Genomic DNA, 19,164 nt, shown 5'->3' with positions numbered 1-19,164 from the left:
CTGTACTACTGTACATTACAACACAAACACAAAAAAACAACGTTAATTTTTATATCTGTGAAATTACTACTGGAAATGTTACTATGTTACACATTTCAGAATAAAAAAAACCTGACAATACATCATTGACTGCATATAGGTGAATGTTTTAGATCAGTGATTCTTAATCAAACTTGGGCCTCAAGCGCCACCTATAGGGCCGCAAAAAACTTTGAGATTTGCACCAGTGGGCGGCGAGGGCCGTGGGACTGCAATAGTATGTTATCAACTGAAGACACCAGTGATAGGCCAGCCGCAATGCTGCTGTATGTTATATATGAGACGCTCAGTTACAGTGCAGCTTCTGACCAGATGGTGGCGGTAATGTGTCAGTTTAACAAGCTCACGGAAGATCTGAAGAAGACATTCAACTACTACAATTAGCAATGGAGAAGTTTTTAAAACAAAAAAATGAAGACGAAAGTGGTGCCAGTCCCCCCCAAAAGACACATTTTTACGTGAGTACAATCCTGACTTCATCAAGTACGGCTTTGTAAATGGAAAAAGTGAAGGGAGACACGAGCCCAATGTGTGGAGTGTGGTCTGACGCTATCTAACGCTTTATAAGTCAATATTGCTCTTTTTTTATTAATAAGCTTCACATTTTTCTTGCTTGATTTGCTTATCAATTAAATCTATACAGTGTTAATATTTAATAGGCCCCGGCTCACGTCGTTCAAAAGGTTAAGAACCCCTGTTTTAGATGACACAACATCTGACTGCAGAGATCTTTACAAGGATCTTCTATTCTATGTATGTTTTGAATTTACTAGTGGAAGGTGAAATGGAAATTCCATGGTCATTGTTACATTATTGAGGTATAGTGATGATAAAATGAATCTTGGAAAATGTTTGGTCCTTTCTCGATCATATCATTGTTTTATTAAGTGGCTCTGATTTTAACTGTAATTGCATCTTTGCAATGTAAGTGATTATTGATATAAAATCTGCACACATTTCTACTACGCAGATACTATTGACAAAGTACAGGAACTTTTGGAAATCCAATAATTGGATCAAATTACTCAATGTGAATAAAACGTTATGTTAAGTATTAATATCTGAAAAATAATTTGGCGTCCAATCATCACGACTGTCATCAATGACAACAATGGTTTGTGAGTAAAAGATTTTATTTCACAGTATTTTTCAAGACTTTAACATTGTCTGGTTATGTTTTTACATGTTTTTTTTATGATTGAGTGGTGGTTAAACACTTTTGAGTGCAACTCAATTTCAAATATGGACTCCCTTGTCAGGTTTTTAGTCAGTAGGTTCGGAAAGCATGTGATATTTAAAAACATAAATCCATCCATCTTATTTAATGCAGATTACCTTTTACAGATTAATAATCAAATCATTAAGAGAATAGAGGTAAATAAGGTCTTCATATGCTAACCATTTCTGCTCATTACCACATTCAAAGACAGATGAGTGCTCCGTTGTTACTCCTCATTTGGTCTGGTTTCGGACAGACATTTGAAAAAGTAAAAGACAGGGATAAAGGTGAACAAGGACACATCATTTTTTAAAAACAGATTAAAAAAAAAATTATATGTCAGCCCACATATGAGCCGGCCCGCTCCTGTTATCAATCATACTTTGATGTAATGGGATTTCCTGGGTGAGCAGCACCTTCCTTGAATGTCACACTGGGCCGCAGGTCAGACCCCAAACTGGCAATGCCTTGCACACTCCAGCGTTGTTTGGGTGATTGATAGGTCATAAAAAAACACCAAGTGCTAAGATGACTGCCAAATAGGTTCCCCTACAATGCTTAATTCAATCACATAAGGGGTAGAAAAATCACTCATGAATACTGATTGCCTGGTTTGTTGACAAACACATTTAAAGAGGAGACTGACCAACAATCTGTGTCCTTATGCATTTTAATCTCCTTTTTATATGCACCATTATGGCTGGCTGCTGTATCATTTCAAAAGCTGTTTTGCTGATGAGCATCCTTAGAATCAAACAGTCTTTGTCCACACGGTGGAGACAGAGTACACTAAATTCTGACCTCCAACACACCTTGTGCACGAGTTGTATTTTTTTTTTTTTTAGAAGTTAATTCATTCATTAATTTTCCACTGCTTATAATTTATAAAGGATATTAATTAAGAAGTTATTTCATTAGTTGTACTGCATGATTTTGGTATTTAAATGCTGATTTAATGTGTCTTATTACCATTTTGCCTCAAGTTTATTGTGTGATGCACCATGTAACAGTAGTCTAGACACATATAGAAGAATATAAGTTAAAGCTACTATTATTATGATTGTTATTTTGTGTGGGTAGGCAGACTGTTGCATGAACTGTCTGTTAACCTTAACAATGATTAATGTACTCTATTACAATTCATTCTTTGGACACACTGCTTAAATCAGTCCCAATAACCACTTGTTAGCTGACTTTTCGCTCACTCCTACGCATATAGTGTATTACATGGCGTTTGGTGAAAAACTGTCAAATTATAGTAGTGCTTTAACGTGCACAAAGGCACAAAGAGCTAACAGACAAAAAAAAGCTGGTACACTTAAAGAAGACGGGCTCTATTGTGCGCCCGTAATGTGATTACGTCTTTGGAAAGAAAGAGCTGTCTTTTCTTAAACCTTTTTCCTTAGCTTGCCTGTCAGTCTCCCTGACCAGACTCTAACCAACTCCAAGTGTGACCCTCACTCACATACATAATTTATACTTTGCTGGAATTACATTAGCCATGTCCCTGTCTACATTGGGGGTATTCTCTGAGAGTAAAAGCCAGGATCACTATATAACAGATGAAGTTTACACTAAACTCAATGAAATGTTCCCTATAGACATTTTTGAGATGAGTACCTCCTAGTCCAATCAAGCTCCACACAGCAAATCTCCACCTTAGCATTGCACACTCTCATAGATTGAATCAATTTTTTTCAGAGTTGCCTTCAAAAATTAGAGGGAAAGTCAAAGCAGCAAAAATTGCTCATAAAATCGAGGTAAGCGCTTGATGTAGTGGGCCGATAAAGAGTGGCGGGTTGGCCATTCATCATGGAAGGTGGCTCACTGGGAGAGCGCCTGTCACAGTCACCAGCACGTCTGGGAGGAATTTGGAGGTAAAGAACCTCAAGTCGCCCCTGAAGCCTCTTTTGTTCCGACATCTTCCAGATGGATACATTTGGGCCTTCGATGGGTGACAAGTGCTTTGTCTTTGCCGCTCCCAAACTCAATTGTCAGAGCGGTCTCAAGGGATGGATTATGTTAGCGGCAAAGCAAAGAAGCTTGGAACAAGCAATACTGGGATCCTCTGCAGATGTTTGAATTGGTGTGTTAATATTGGACATTTTACAATCGTAACATAGACTAAATACAACAAAAGCCATTTACACAGATGGGAGAATTCAAAAGGCACACATGCGTAACAAAGTATGCTTCAACAAAGATGATAATAATGCTCAGTTTTGACATACCAAAGAGGTATTCTTTTAACAAAATGTTTATTATGGTGGTTATAGTTTGCAGTGTGGTTGACTTTTCTATTACTATAATTTGCGACACATCACAACGAAACTGAGCTTGCTGCTGTAGCATCCAGCACAAGACAGGTAAGTTATTAGAGTGACCTACTGTAGCGGTTACGATGTTGGCTGTACAACAATTGGGGGTTGAATCTTTGAATTTGCATGTTCTCCCCTTGAGTGTGTGGGTTTTCCCCGGGTACTGACAAAGTTCGGCATCCATGTATTCCGGTTCATAAAGATATCCCCATGGTTTAAGATAAGATAATATATGCCTTTATTTTCTCTTCCACTTGTCCTCATTCGTGGGGGAGCTGGAGCCAGTTTTAGCTAACTTTGGGTGAGAGTCAGGGTACACCTTGGAGTGGTCACCAATCAATCAAAGGGCACTATGCATGGGACGATAATAAATAAATAAATGAATCACACCACAAATGAAAATGAACTTGATAATTTTGACAGCCTTAATACAGATACTGATTTTGTCAGGATTTACTTGTGCATTGGTTTCAGAAGCTTTGCATGTTTGTTCCATAGAACGGCATGAACGGAGTGAGCCCTTTTGACAGTCGTGCAGTCTCTTTGTCTCAGTGGGTGGAGGCGGGGCCGCTAACATACACACAGAGTGCACAAGAGTGTAACATAGCAGAAAATAAATTAGTAGATAACAATCTATTGCAACATGCAGCAGTGGTGGCAACTCCGATATAGAGTGTTACCTTTTGGTAGCGGCCTGAGGCAGTAGCCAAAGACACAATATGGCAACGAGATACAACACCGACACATCTTTCCTGTTTTGTTTATAGTCAAAGTAGGTATATCCCGTGACGTGCACTGTTAGCTCCCTCAAAGGGACTTCGACATCGATAGGTTGGCAAAGTAAGCGGGATGAACTTAAGCAGGTTCGATTGTATGACGTCCAGACTTTAGAAAAATGAACCTACCAGCCTTTTCTTGCTAAACAAGGCCAAAGTAATTCATCTATAATGTTAAGCAGACTACATGATTCTTGTCAAAGTCATTTAGTTTTTTAAAATAAGTCAAAATAGCTGTGATAGCTAGAAAAACAGCTGCTATTTCCATCAACTTTCATCACAGCTGTCTGTAACTCTTCAAACATGGAAAATGTGAAACATTAAATTCAGTTTTTGGCAACATGTGATTTTAAACAGTTTCACTGAGCGAAAATATGTTTTTAAGCATTCTTCACAATAACCTCAATCTATGCAAGTACTAACTGCATACAAGTCAAAAGGAAATTGTCTAAGGTTAATGTCTTATTCAAAGCAAATACTAAAGCAGTTCTTATCATGTTGTAATGCTGTCCTGTTAACATAACAACAAAAAAGCATTACAGACAGATGGATAGCATACAAAGGTGTCTGAAGAGGGGCCCGCACAGAATTGCGATATTAATTGTGACAAGAAAAGAGGCATAAAGTGTCCCTCACTTGATCTATTCTTGAACTTCTGCAAGCAGTAAACCGTTCACCCCAAGTCTCAAATTACCGTATTGACACCACTTGAAGTAATTTCCAATTCAACATCTGGAGTAGTCCAAATATAATGTGAACACTTTTGATGCCACATCTGTGCACCAGAATCCAACCAGAGCGACACCAGTTTTGAGAAGGTCAACATCCAAGAACTACTACTTTAATTAGCCTCTTAGTGGGAAGCCATGTTCAATGCCACTCTAAAAAACATCAACTGGTGCTTTCACAGGGCTTTTTCTCTCTGTCTTAGCTGCTCTATACAGTGACCTTCTGGACTACTGTCTGGTTGCCTAGTAACATACACAGGACAACTCCCAAGACACCTCGGGGGACTCACCATGCCCAGCCAAGAAATTGAAGTCATAACAAATGACAAATTTATCACAGGATGGTCCATTTTGTCAGACTGTCCTACCTTACAGCCCCCCGAGCTCCAAACACATTGTTGTGACGTAACATCTAGCATGCTGAGCTCCATTAGCCCAAAATGGTGATTGTGTTGGGGGGATATTCTGGTGAGAGATTGATGAATGATTTGTCCATCACTCATCTGAATGAAATATGTGCTTGTCAGAATGATGTGTCTCTCTGTCCTAAGCACTGAAAGATCATAGTATGGCTACTAATACAGTATATCATAAGCACAGTCTGCTGTCCCTTGTAACACACTTGTGGTTGTTCCCCCCATAGGCCACTGTGTATATTCAATAACACCGTCTCAAATATAGTAATTAATACTGGAATTCCAAAAATATATAAAAAAACAAAATAAACAAAAAACTCTGTGCAATAATCTCTGACCAGACACTGATGCTGGAAACACCAAGGTAGTTCACAATCTGATTGGCTTCTGGCTTCAAAAGTCAAAATACAAGTGGATTAACAGAATAGAGCCGCCACCTTCACTTGCTCAAGCTGCCTTCACTTGTCTCGAGTGAATGAAAAACATCCCAACGTTCCCAAACACTTTCAGACATTTGACTTGAAGCCATGCACCCCTACTGCTAGCATAAACTTTATTAAGGCAATTACCTTATAAATATTGAATAATTCATTAGTTCTGGGTAAAAAATGTGTATTTTGCATGGTGACATTAGGATAAAGTTTGACATGAGCACTGATCAATTGATATTATCATCCTTTATATGTTTTATTCCAATATAACATTATTGGTGTTTTGTTTTAGTCCATTATCAGGGTTTCTCCTCAGATTTTTTGAAGCTGTCATAGTGGGCTGTATTGGACTCTATGACTTATTTATTAACTTAACATTTCTCAACAACCTGTCAACAACAACATGGACCACGAACACTGCAAAACTTAATTTAATGCCTCCAGTTCGCCACAGCGCTATGATTTAAGTTTTCTTCTTCGACTTCAGCCCAACTTTGAATTTTATATAATATATATAGTACTATACAGGTAGAAAGAAAGGTCAATTCATGAATATGATCACTCTTCCTACTAGTTGGTGAATGATAGATGTCAACGGTAAGGCTCAGCATTGGATGTCAGAGGGGTCAGCCAGGGGCGGACCAGGGCAGTAGAGTCAACTCACCCTGGCCTGTGAGGCTCATTTGGGATAGGGAGTGTGAGGCGGGAGTGTGGGCCATCATGCCATCAACAGTGCAGCATGATTTATTGAGTAAAATGGCTGTGTTTGTGATACAGCTCCATTATTAATAGTATAATAGTAATAATAGTATTGAAAAGTCTGTAACCGCTGACCGATTTAGCTTTTAAAAGTTTTAAATATTTCATAACGTATTGCTGCTTATTGCAGCTTGTCAAACAAGTGACAGATTCGTTACTGCCACTAAGAGGTTAGAAGATATACTTTATGTTGAGCTCTCTAATCGATAATACCTGTATACGCGGGCCACGAGGTGGCGCTCATGGCCCATGGGTAAGAAGCACCGATGTAAAGCAGTGCTTCTTATCGTATCACATCCACTCAACCTGGCAAATATTTTTACTTTAGAGAGGAAAGTTATTTTATCCTCATTTGATATTCCAGGAAGGCTTCTTATTTAAAACTATGCAGTCAGTAGTGGTTCATTAGCAGTCCAATTCATCCTTTAAATGAGTGCTTATTCAAGGACAAATCATCTTATGTGCTTGTGAATTGACTGAAAGAGTGGATGAAGCGAGTATTATAAGGGCTGTTCATATTCATGTTGGTTCCAGAATAGAAGGGTATGATTGGTAATGAGTTTGGCTATTGGCCTTGTACTGTATGTACGATTCCAAAGAGAATCGTGCGTGAATTATTATATCATGGCTTTGGCATTTCTAATCACATCTTGTCGCCTCTTACTGTTTATGAATTAGCGCTTTGTCACATCTCTTCTGGGAGGCTCTCAGACTCAAGGAGGTTGCAAAAGAGAAAATGACTCTGCAGTGGCTTCAAAACAAGGAATGAAAGTGATTACTTTTTTTCCCTCCCTTTTGAGCACTTGTCATATTTATGCGACATTACTGTAGCAACGGGCCATTTAATGTTATTTGCGCAAAGCACACATTGTTCACATCAAGACACAGCCAGGTGATGGCGAACTTTGCTGAAGTCCTAGCGGCATGAGAAAAATGGCACTTGGTGTCTGTAAGAGAGAATGTGCACAGGTTATGAATATTGAAGTGCTTGTTATGCAATACTATACTAGAGATCTATGTATATACTATAGGCCTCCTGTGATGTGTGACGTGTCCCGTTCTTGCATAAATAATTATTAAGGAATTGATTATTTGTGGTAACAATCTAAAAAGTTCTCCCTGATGAAAAGTGACAACGCCAGGATAGGGGTTAGAGCTTAGCTGTTAGCCAGAATTATGTCACTATAAAGTACACTAGCACTTTGAGATGTAAGATGAAAAGCTGCAGGCCTGTACTGTCCTGATGCGGGATTGTAACCACTTACTCCTGGCTGACTTAGTTGACAATATGCTGTGCTTTTTCACTGCCTGCCCAAATGTGAAATAAATAAATATAAAAGAAAGAGCGAAAGAAAGAAAAGGAAATGACTGCTCTCTTGGCTTTACCCTTGGTCCCTTGCTCTTTGTTAAAACCATATCTCCGCTGCTCCATTGCCCCCAGCTACATTAAATCCCATTAAATTCACCTTCATTAAAGCGGTCCTCTCTCCTCTCCTCGCAGCGGCTCTGGCGCGGGCCTCTCAAGGACAGAGCAGTAATGAGGCTGGGCTGGCTATAACCTTGAAGAGCACAGGTTTTCATTTCCAAATCAATAACTTATGGTTCAAAACTGCCACTAGATCTCAGCTATCATTTTCAAGCGTTAATTGTCTCCTGAACAGTAATAAGCTATTTAACTTTATGTTGCACTGTTGATATTGCATATTGCATATCATTTGTTTTGTTTATGTTGCAACATAGATGGGATAACTTGGGGTAGGGGTTGTATTTCAAAGATCCTAAGTCATTAGACTGTTGAAACAAATGAAGCCGAACAATGCAGAGGCCAGTAAGCTCAGGTGTTGGGAGTATTGCAAATCAGTGACATCATTCAGCCTGAAAAGGTACAAATATTAGAACGAGCCTTTAGAGCACGGTGAAATCTGATGTTTGAAGTCATTAAAATATGAAATGCAGTTGCAAAAACAGATGGATGGATAGAATGATGGTCCCTGTATTAGCGTTTGCTCTTGCATTTCCGTGCAACTTGGAACTCTGGTGATCATTTCTGCTTGACATGTTCATAGTGTGAAATATTGGAGTTTTTTTTATGAAATTGTGAGGATGGCAGCTCTGGTGACCACTGGGGCTTAATTTCTTTAATCAACTTCTCTCTCAAATGAGGCTTTATTAAATTACAAAGATGGGAGGAGAGCAGAGATGGCACAGTGTTAAAAACATAAAAAAGCAATGAGGGATAATTAAATGAAATTAATAAAAATCATCCACCAAGACAGAGGAAGAAAATGAGAACATGGAGCCATTTTCATGCTTCGCTTTCTTTCATTCCTTCTCATTAGAGTTTCAGGAAATTTAGCATGTGGAATCATGAACAGGAGAATGGGCTTCAATGAGTGTAAGACATGCAACACTTCTTTTCCTGCTGTTATATTCATGCTGTGCGGGGAGAAAAAAAATCTAATATGGGCCTCAACCTTTTTTTTCCACAGCAATGCAGTCATTTTTGTGGTGCACAAGTATCATCATATAGATCTAAAAAAAAAAAAAAAACATTATGGAATTCATTCATTCATTTTCTACCAGAGGCGGGGTACACCCTGGACTGGTCGCCAGCCAATCACAGGGCACATATAGACAAACAACCATTCACACTCACATTCATACCTATGGACAATTTGGAGTTGCCAATTAACCTAGCATGTTTTTGGAATGTGGGAGGAAACCGGAGTACCCGGAGAAAATCCATGCATGCACGGGGAGAACATGAAAACTCCACACAGAGATGGAATCAAACTTGCGTCTCCGAGCTGTGAGGTCTGCATGTTAACCACTCAACCACCATGCAGCCTCAATTATGGAATTAATTATTAAAAATGTATCCAATATTTCCATCCATAAATTGGACGTCCTTTGCAGGTAATTTTAAAAATGATTGACAGTGAAGTGTATATCATGTGTAGCTGAAGTGTAATTAAATGCTTATAGTTTTTTTCCCATACACATGATTACAACAATGATGTATTGTCATTGTTTGACCTCTTTGCCCTTTATGGCTCAATCAAGATGGACTTTTCTTCGATGTTTACAGCTTTCGTCTCCCCAGAAGAATAAATTTGGACGTGAAGCATATCTGCGGCTAATATGTCCTGTGTTACGTACACTGTCAAAAATGTCTATGGCCTCTCTGTCGTGTTTTTTACGATTGCCATTAACACCTCGGACACCTGCCCTTGACATTTTGAAGACCACAATGATCATGTATAGTCTGTTAAAAGGTGTTAAATTTACAACACTGGCTATTTAATATATTATCTCCTTTCATGCACAAAAAATCATCTCTGGAATGAAAGAAACCTTGTTAGTCTCATTTTGAATGTCAGCATAGTCCAGCTAAAGGTGCCAATTAACAGGCCTTAATGTAGCAATTTGTAGTCATTTCACCTTAAAATAACAGCAGTGGCACAGTGGGAAAAGGTCCTGGCTAATTGAACTTATTTTTATAACATCAGTTAGACGATATTGAAAGTAAAATTATGTTTAAAATACAAAAATATTAATGTATTGAACATGAAAGCTATTAATACCTGGAATTATGAATTTATTTTTATAGCACGTTCCTTTAGTTCCTGTTGTGCATAATCTATATACAGTTGTCCCTCACCACTTTGTGGTTTGAACATCACGCCGTTACGCTAACGCATCCATCCTTCCATCCATTTTCTACCGCTTATCCACACTAGGGTCGCGGGTATGCTGGAGCCTATCCCAGCTGTCAGGAAAAATAGTAACGTAATAATAATCATCGTCATAATAATAATACAGACTCGGTTGCTTGGTGACCGAGTGGTTAGCGCACATCTAGGAGTTTGCATGTTCTCCCTGTGAATGTGTGGGTTTTCTCCGGGTACTCCGGTTTCCTGCGAACATTCCATCAACATGCTAGGCTAAATGACGACTCTAAATTGTCCATAGGTATGAATGTGAGTGTGAATGGTTGTTTGTCTGTATGTGCCCTGTGATTAGCTGTCCAGACTTCACCCTGCCTCTCGTCTGAAGACAGCTGGGATAGGCTCCAGCATGCCTGTGACCCTTGTGAGGATAAGCGGTATAGAAAACGGATGGATGGAACACGGGCTGATGTGGCTGTATTCCAGCTAAAACTCAACTCTGAATCCACAACATCCCTTCTGTCCACACATCCTGATAAAATGTATTGCATATACATGGTATATTTTCTCGGATAATGTCTACTAAATTAGGTAATTCCTGTATAAATATTAAATATTTAATGTCAAGAGGTCTGCAGTAATGTTCAAACCCTTATTCATAAGATTGTAAATAGGTTTTCTTTTGATTTGATTATAAACAAGGAATTCTAGTTCACGGAAATTCACTTCTTACGGTCGGGTCTAGAACCAATTAACTGGGATAAATGAGGGGTTACTTTATTAAATTCAAGATGTGTCCAAACCCAAAGCTTTAATTGAAAAGAGTAAATTACTATTAGCATGGCAAATAGTCACAATCTCGCTCAAAATCTTTGAAGTTGGAAGCAGACCATTTGGTAACTTGATTCTATTCTTCAGGTTGTACTTCAAGTCATCGTGTTAGCATGGAGTTTGGACAATTCAAAGCTCTTCTAGCTGAGCCTCTGAAGTTTTCCTCTTCTTCCCAGCATGTAGTGAAATTGCCAACTCTTTAATGTCCGCCTGTCAGTCAAACTTCATAATGCTGTGATTTTTTTTTCTCCCACTGGCAGTGTCTCTTAATTAGATTATGGTGGAGGAATAACTTGAGTTCAGAATGCCAATTTGTGTCCCAGACGGTGTAAAATTTGCTCTTCCACTGCTACCAAACAGAAGAACTGAGAGGAGACGAGGTCCTCAGGCAAAAGACCAGCTGGTCCTTAAGTTTTTCTTTCTCTTTCAACTCCCCTTCCCCATTTGTAGTTCTCCGTTAACAGTGTGTGGTGATAAATGTCAATGTTTTTCCAGAGTACTACAATCAGAGTTGAGCTGAGTTGACAAACTGTACAAAGTTTTTCTTCAGGGTAAAATTACACTCCCTGAAAATGATGATTGTTTTGCAATTGGTGGGTTTCTGATCTGATCAAGAAGCCATGTTCATTACAGTCAGTTGTGAATGAATATAGTGCCACTACTGGTAACATTTTACTATTTTATTATCTAAAGCTTTGTTTGAAGAGCATACAGTAGGCAATGAAAACAGAAAAGTGACCAGCTGCAGGTAATTCCAGTTGTTCAAAGTAAACATGGGACCTTTACACCATCCACCATACAAATGCTGGACAAGGACGCTCCTGAATTTGTGAAGAATGTGCAATGGGAATGAAAAGCATAGAAACATGAAGCCTACAGATGTTAGAACTTAAACACATGCGGCATATGGCTAACAGAACTGTTGGCTTATTATTCTGAGGGCAGACCCTGCAGTTCTTGAGGACAGCTGTTCAAGGTTATACGTACAGGTTGTCATCTAGCCGGGCATGGCTAAATGGCTTATTTTAATTGATGGCCTTCAGGGGGAAACTCGCATTAGTTTGGGTGCATATCTATGGCTCGTAGTTTTCAACCCTATACATAGCAGGTCTGACTGCTTTTGAAGTGAATAGAATAAAACACTAACTGAAACTTCTTTACTTAGGCGCATTGATACAAATACTTATCCTAGTTCTATCAACAACAGCAGCAAAGATACAGCGACAACACTTATTACGATGTCCGCTCTCATTCGGATGGCTGTGTGTTCCAGCAAAAAACGTGGGATCTAGTTATCAGGTAAAAAACGAGCATCTTGTTGAGTCTTTGCAGCCATATTGAGAGTTAGGTATCCACTCTTCCGTCTGTGAATGATGCTGAGACTAGGCCAAATTTAGGAACCTGCCTACTTTTTGTTTGAATAATTATTGCACACTTTCTGTAAATCCCATCCTATACTTCAAATGGCTGATCCCAACAACCAGTGATTTATAAAAGAAAATCTTGAAAATTATCACAGGTGCCCAAACTTTTTCCCATCACTGTATGTGTTCATGTTTCACAAGGATTGTGAATGATGGGCAAAATACCCCCCAAATTATAGTTCCTCTTTAACACATTTGGATCAAGTTTGCCCTGGAGTGGCATCTCTTAAATAGATAGTATGCTGGTTGTTCCTACATCCGTGTTTACTCAAACTGTTGTTTTGCTTTATCTGTGTTGTTTTTTCTCTATTTACACTGAATATATAAAGACAATTATTCCGGTTCAATTTTGTGAGGCAAAGCTTTGCTGAAATAAAGTGAACTTTTCTTACATTTTAGATAATATGTTTGACTCTTCAAGTGCCTTCTGATGTAAAGTGGTCAGACCAGGTGTGCCTCGATGTTCACCCCACTCATCTGGTGGTTTATTATGACTTAACCGCTGCTGTCACCTCCCATCAGGCTTAAAAGTGAATGTTGCCAGCTGCCTTCCTCGACTCCTCATTTCTCCATTTGTCTGCCTCCCTTGAACTGAGTTAGAGAACATCCTGTGATGCTAAGGCAGTGGCGCAGCTCTTTCGGTTAGTACTCTGTTGCAGACTTAGCAAAGCACTTTGAATTCTTTGCGGGTGTACATTTACTTTCAAGAGTGGAGCTTCATGTCTTTCATTGTGCACTTCTTGTTGGTTTATATTTGGTAAGAACAGGACAAGATGTGTTTGATAAGATGGCAGATGTTCACCTGGGCTGCTCTCCTGTGGATTCAGAGATAAGGAGGAGTACATCATGTATCTCATGCTAAATGCGGAGCAAGTAGAATTGGGGGGAACTGCCAAATCTCAATTTTAAAGGAGTGATGTTTTTTTGTGGCCAGAGCTATGTTGGACAAAGTTGAAGCCCTCCTTGTCCCCGGAGGTGTGCTAGCATCATTAGTTGAAGTTTTTGAAGTGTTTGGCCTTTTGATGTTCCAATGTTCTCTTTAGGCTGCCTCGCCCGAAGGACTTTTAATATCACTCCTACAAATTTCTAGTGAGGAATGATTTGAAGTGAGCGTCTGTCAAAGAAACAGCCATTTAAATACATTGGTCATGGTTAAAGAGGCATAAAATGAGGCCAGATTAGACAGAGCACCTTTCTATGAAGGCTCGGTCTGCTTCAGTCAGGGCCAACCAGGGGCACAGCGACCCAGCAGGACTGTCCTTGCCTTTAATTCATCACGTACTGTAAAACTATCTGACACCACTTCATTTTAACCTTCTGCCTGCCACCACCAACATGGCCACCCAAGTTTACATCTCTTGTGTTGATGTGAAATATTCTATTTTTTGATTATGAATGTTTTATCTTTGATTATTAGAATTCCAAACTCATCCCCAAACATAGGACTTTAAACAGTGCTCTGGTTTATCCACTAGGGCGTGCTGGAGGACCTGTGTTAGTGCCACTTGATTGTATGTTTGTGAACTATATCTTGTAAGATGTTTTTAGTGCAAGCAACTGCAGACACAATGCACATGCGAAAAAAAAAAAATGCTAGAGCGGTGTTACAGCAGGCTTCGTACTGAGAAACCTAGTCCCAGCGGTCATTGTGATGGTGGGTGTCTGTTCTGGATAATTAAAGGAAGACCTGTCATGGTCGATTGTGTTCTTATGACAGGCTGTGGCCGATATAATTTATTTTAATTTTTCTTTATTCTCACTTGCATTTTTTTATGCTCTCAATAGCATCAAAACAGTATCAATAGTGTCAATTACTATGCTGTAATAACTATTATACTAACTCGTCTTAATACACTTGCAATAATTGACCAACCAATCAAAATTTACATTGAGTGATAATAGTTATATTCAGCTGGAATAGGTGCAGATTCTGGAAGATCTAGAAAGTGTAGCTTATCTTGTCTAATTGAGTCCACAACTCAATACAAAGGGGTGAAAATTTGCATAATAGGTCTCCTTTAAATTTCTTAAACCTTGTTGATGGTGATATAGTATGATATATTTCCGAACAAATGTTTATAGTGTTTTATTCATACTTGCTTGTTTTTTTTGTGCCATACCGATTCCTTGAGACAGTGTGCAGCTATGCATGCTCGTCTTGTTACATTTGTAGCTTGCCTCTGGCTCCATTGTTTACAGTCAGCAGCAATTGTTAGCTTTGAGCACTCCTTCGCTATGCGGAGCGACCGAAGAGTCTGCATAGTGGGAGTAATCGATGAAAAGACTTTATATGAAGCCAAACTACCAAAATGTAAATAAGTCTCTGACCTCAATATCATGTGCATCTACTCATTAACCCTAAAATTGTTCATTAAAAATAGGTAATGTGTTAATGCTCTATAAATAGCTTCATCACCAAATCTCTCAAAGAATGACTAATTTAATAAAAAAATAATAAAAAAAAGTGCTTCGGGCAAAATGTGGTTTTCTTTTTTGTTAAAATACCCTTAAAATCACCCACTGATATTCACTGTGCCTGGATTACTTTGTCATTCCATTATTCTTCATACTATCATTGCTTGTGGTTGTCTTCTATGTGGTTCCCATCTAGTAAAAGTTGAGGAAGGCTGGTCAGTTGAATAAAGTAGAACTTGGAAATCTTCAGGGTATTTGATGTGACAAGGCCTATTTCTTTCTACTAAGCTTCAATGTGATATCTAAATTGTCTCTCTTTCCACAGCTTCATATAAGGTGTGAATGTGCCGTAAAAGGGAAACCACAGTGGAATAGGCTTCAGGGTTCATTAGTCTGAGCGAGAAGAATCTGGACGTTATGTGAAATGAGATATTGCTTGCCTTTAGCATTACGTTTCTTACCATCAACAATTATCTACAGGATTTTCCACATTGTCCTTCGTAAGACACAATCGCAAAAGGTTTGTGGATTGTGTTGCTTTACAAATGTGATTTCATGACACTATCTCTTAGAGTAACATCTGACCAAGTGTCCTGTTGAAAGATTTACTCCCACTGAGCTTCTTTTATTGGTGTACTTCTATTTGATTAAAAGAAATCAAAAGCACCATGTCAAGAAGGTACGAGCCGAATAAGACATGGCCCACTGGGCTTGTGCCACACACCCTTCTCCCACTGCTCATTAGCGCTGTTATTAGCTGAAGAGAAAGTTTGGCTGTGAAAAATAAGGTATTTTTGTGCTTCCTGGATGAAGTAGAGGTGCACGAAGCATAAGAGATATGCCCCTCTTTGTGACAGCCACATGGGAGATGAGGGAAATTGAGGAGGGGGTGAAAGGCCAGGTGTCTGCTAGGGAATTTAATTAGGAAGAGTGAATGCCTTGTCCTCTCTAAAGTTGCTCCAGGCTTTCGTTAATTGCCCAATTCCCCATTTCTTCCAGCATTTTCTCCTCGAAAGTTAATTAGTATTCATTTTACACCAGCATTTGGACACGAATTTTATATTCTACGTCTATTTTCCTTACTTAACCAAAACCTTATTACTGCATAAGTGTTCACTGATTGGTGGAAAATGTTCAGTGATTTATTTGAACACAATTTATTGGCACACAATTTAATGGAAACTACTTTAATCATGTGTCCAGAAATATAAAGTAGTGTCTGATTCAGAAACATGGCCATTTTTGTGCAGATACTATCCTTACCAAATTGTAGCAAAATAAGGATCTTATGATTGATTTGGCTAATGATCATCATTCAATAGAAGTGCATGGAAATACAAAAATGTAAAATTAACTTCTTCATTGATGGAAAGTCAAATAATATACATTATATGTACATAAGAGACTCCATAATCAACAATAGGAGAGAGAGGTTATGGCCCTTCCAGTGCACACTCTCCTCTGCAATATAACATAGTTGCCTGGGAATTGTTAAATCCTTCACAAGGGAAACACTCTGTTGGTAGGATTACTTCAGAATTTGCTCACCATTTCTCTCCTTATTATCACATTTTTATAGCTCAGTTAAGGCCAGTGTTATAATGTTGAATCCCTATCCTTTACAGGGGGATACAATATTTATTTTAGTTAATCACAAAAGTATCAAGCGGATACCAGCTCAATATCGTCAGTAGTCAGCAGTAGGATTATCCGTGGGGTAGGGGAAATTCAGGACGTATATACGGTACTACATTCAAACTTTTTACATTGTGAAAGAAATTATTTTGATCAGAGTTTGACCGTCTGCACCATGTAGTGTAAATACTGTATATCTTATCTACTTTGAGACATACTACAAAGCAACGTTTCTTCTTTTAACACACCACAGGTGACACATTATACTTTAAGTGTGTCAAAAAGGCACGGTGTTGTGCAATGCACGTCTTTGGTGTGCCTGTTTTTTTGTCCCCCCTCAGCTTTTATTCAATGCCCCCTGCATGCTTCACATGTGAATGGACTCTATACCCGCTGTTTTAAAGGTTAATTTTGAGTTTGCAGCAGAAGCTTACTCCCGAGGAACCCTTCCTTTGATAGATTGTTGAGACCATTGATCTAATTTTGAAAGCCTCTAATTCCTCTCCTGCATCCTTTCCGTTTTTGTGTGGTGCAGTATAAACTTGATTTCCTTGTGCCTCATGCAGTGGCTCACTCTGCAAGGTGGGAAAATAGAGTGAATATATAAATAAAGAAAGCCAAGAAATGGGTCTTTCACAGCAGCACGGTGATTTTTATAGACCGGATCAATTAAATTTGTCGTATTTGCAGCGATGGGGGGCTCCGTAACTCAATAAGAAGTAATGTGGCTGAAAAGGCCTCTCACTGTGCGGTGGCCGATCGGTGACTGAGTGTTACCATGGGGGTATGAACATTCAGAGACTTTAGAGGCATAAAACTGGTCCAGACCAATTACAATCAAGAGCGGTCCAGAAAGCGGATATGTGGGTGGGCATCTTACACTATAAGGCCACATTGAAAGGGCAAGCACCACAGAGAAACATCACAGCTGGTGTGTTGCTTCAAACTGCAGCGATGTGGTCTGGTGGTCTGTTAGTGTTACAGCTAGTGGGAGCAATACATGACAATACTTTATGTTCCTCTGTGGACACTGACAACAAAGTATATTTTCACCTGTTTTTTTTTGTTTTTTTTATTAGGGAAGCACATGATTATTTTTGAATAGGCGCAGAATTGATTTGATTATTGGTCACAATAATCAATAAATTAAATAAATAAATCCAATAATTAACCACATGATAGATCAAAACAATAAGTGTACCTGATAACCGTGATGACTAGAAGATTCACTGTGCGCATCTTCCGCAACACCTGCCGTTGTTTCTATAGCGGGATAAACTGAGAGAGTAAACCCTCTTGTCAGTAATTCAGCCTCTTTGTCTCAGTGGGTGGAGGCGGGGGAAGTGCTGCAGCTATGAATGAAGGCATGGAAGTGAATGCCACAGCCCCAGTGTGGGAATATTTTCGGTTTTAAACACAATGACCAAGGTGAGCCCCTGAACAACGACAACTTGCATGTACACCTCAAACACAAACATCCTGTCTGGTTTTCTCAGACTATTTCTGACTGGCATGGAGCACCAGAGCAGCCAGCAAGCGGCGGCGTGCAGGTGACCAAGTAGTGGCATTTGTGTACACTGTATTGAGGGGAATAAAATTACCATTTGGGGTTCATACAGCTTGCACTGAGCTGATTCAGTCAAAAACACTCTCCATTTGAGCAAAGCAAAAAGGAAATGCACAAGGTGGAGCTTGAACAAAAACAGCCAGAACACGAGCATACAGAAAGTATAGTTCTCAAAACCAAATAACTCTTGTGGTGTAGTTTGGGCATGAAGAACAAACAACAGGAGAAATTAACTAACTCAGCTTAAATAAAAGCACTGATTTCCAAAGAGGCACAAGTGCTGCTATGCACCGACAGCAAAGCTGCTGCACATGGTGCAAAACAGGAAGTGGAAAAACAAAATTAAGAGCACATAACATAAAGCCATGTATGAACCAAGGAGAAAAAAAACCCTTGACAAGAAGTCTCATTTCTAAAAAGTGTCACTTCTCTCAATTACTATTCTAGTTCTAGTTCTAGTCAGAAACAGGAAGAGTGTTCTCTCCTTGAGACCGGCGTCTCTACATCCAGGCTGAGGACATCACTGGTAATAAATTAATCTTAAAGGGATAGTTCAGTTTTTTTTTTACATGAAGTTGTATGACACTCCCATAAGTCCACCCACATTCCAAACACATGCTAGGCGAATTGGCGACTCCAAATTGTCCATAGGTATGAATGTGAGTGTGAATGGTTGTTTGTCTATATGTGCCCTGTGATTGGCTGGAGACCAGTCCAGGGTGTACCCCGCCTCTCACCTAAAAAATATTTTGAAAATGGATGAATGGATATTCAGATGGCCAATTAAAAGTAAAAAAAAAAAAAAAAAAAGAGCTGTGTGATGAAATTAGCCCGAGGGCCGCACTTTGCGCACCACTGTAAGGTCTCTCTATCAAAGGATTCTGGACCTGAATGTCAAACTAAAGTCACTCGTCATCGACATAAAAAAAAATGGCAGC

The 19,164-nt window shown here is 39.2% G+C and overlaps 1 protein-coding gene across 1 annotated transcript in view; it reads left to right on the top strand.

Annotated features, from left to right (window-relative positions):
• Positions 1-356: 356 nt before the first annotated feature.
• The window catches only part of zfhx3b (zinc finger homeobox 3b), a 331,901-nt gene continuing 313,093 nt past the window's right edge, over positions 357-19,164 (top strand). The window contains exon 1 of the mRNA XM_058089529.1: positions 357-497. The gene's annotated coding sequence lies outside the window, so the exon portion shown is untranslated. The remainder of the gene's footprint in view (positions 498-19,164) is intronic.

Source organism: Doryrhamphus excisus, chromosome 12 (assembly GCF_030265055.1).
Source record: "Doryrhamphus excisus isolate RoL2022-K1 chromosome 12, RoL_Dexc_1.0, whole genome shotgun sequence".
Taxonomy (NCBI): Eukaryota; Metazoa; Chordata; class Actinopteri; order Syngnathiformes; family Syngnathidae; genus Doryrhamphus; species Doryrhamphus excisus.
The sequence above is the reverse complement of the archived record's forward strand: the minus strand, read 5'-3'. Positions and strand labels throughout refer to the sequence as shown.